Source organism: Penaeus monodon, chromosome 9, assembly GCF_015228065.2.
Source record: "Penaeus monodon isolate SGIC_2016 chromosome 9, NSTDA_Pmon_1, whole genome shotgun sequence".
Lineage (NCBI taxonomy): Eukaryota > Metazoa > Arthropoda > Malacostraca > Decapoda > Penaeidae > Penaeus > Penaeus monodon.
This window is the reverse complement of record NC_051394.1, coordinates 9,393,454-9,395,019: the sequence shown is the minus strand read 5'-3', so window position 1 is coordinate 9,395,019 and position 1,566 is coordinate 9,393,454.

The following is a 1,566-nucleotide window of genomic DNA, read 5'->3' as shown; positions in this document are numbered from 1 at the left end:
GGTGTTGATTGCAGAGTCAGAAGAGAAGCTGCAAGAGATACTAGACAATGTAGTTGAAGCCAGCGAAAAGAAGGGGCTTACCATAAACTGTAGAAAGACGGAATGTATGGTGATCAGCAAACAAAAAGTTGCTAACAGTGTAAGATACGGATTGGTGACATCTTGATAAAACAAGTACAGAAATTCAACTATCTTGGCAGCATGATAACGGAAGATGGCAAATATGATAAGAAATTAGAAGACGAATTGGAATGGCAAAAGCTGCATTTGAAAAACTGGGCAAAATAATGAAGAACAACAAAATTTCTATGTCAACAAAAATCAGAATGCTGAACTGTTATGTGTTTTCCATCCTCACGTATAGTAGCGAATGCTGGACTATTTCACAGGTTATGGAGAAACGAACTGAATCGGCAGAGATATGGTTTCTCAGGAGAATGATGAGAATATCTTGGACAGATAAAATGTCAAACCAGGAAGTGTGGAGAGAGCAGGAACAAAGCGTTTCTTCTGAAGAACATCCGAAAAAGACAGTTGGAATTTTTGGGACACGTAATGCGAAAGGAAGAGCTAGAACATCTTAGCTTGACAGGCAAGATCGATGGAAAACGAAGCAGGGGCAGACAAAGACTAACCTACACAGCAAGCATAAGTAGATGGACGAGTATAACGGAACGAGAAATTTTGAAGACCACAAAAGACAGAAAGAGGTGGAAATCCATGATCGCCAACGTCCTTGTGGGACAGGGCACTTGAGAAGAAGAATTTTCTAGATGTGATCAATTAGCCATTTTGATGTTTTTTATGTATTCCGTTTATTCAGTTTCTTTTCTTTGATATTTTCGTTATTTTGATATTTTTCTTGCTCTGCCTGAAAACCCGCGGCTGAGACCAGACAGGCCCGTGGCTTCCCCTTGCTCTGCCCGAAAACCCGCGGCTGAGACCAGACAGACCCGCGGCTTCCCCTTGCTCTGCCCGAAAACCCGCGGCTGAGATCAGACAGGCCAGTGGCTTCCCCTTACTCTGCCCGAAAACCCGCGGCTGAGACCAGACAGACCCGCGGCTTCCCTTGCTTTGGCTAAACTCTTCGGCTGTGCTTGTGCTTGCTGGCGACACCTAATTGTTCAGTTTGGAGCCGGACTTTCCTTTCTCTCGCTTTATTTATCATTTATCTATTCCTTTCTTTCGTTTTATTTATCTATTTATCTATCTTTTCCTTTCTATCATTTTATTTATTTATTTATGTTTTCTAAATTTCTTTTGTTCTATTTATTCATTTATCTTTTTATTTCTTTCGTTCTATTTATTTATTCATCTTTTTATTTCTTTCGTATTATTTCCTTACTATTCATCTTTTATTTATTTCGTTTTATTTTAATCAGGATTAGAAGAAATGGACGAGGAGGAGGAAGAGAGATATTTACAGAGATGAATATAGATAGATATGTAGATATAGATAGATAAACAGACGGAGATGGGAGAAGAGTGGAGGAGAGAGGGGACTGGGGAGGCAGGGGGAGGGGGAGGGAGGGAGGGAGAAAGAGAGAGAGATAGAGGAAGAAGATG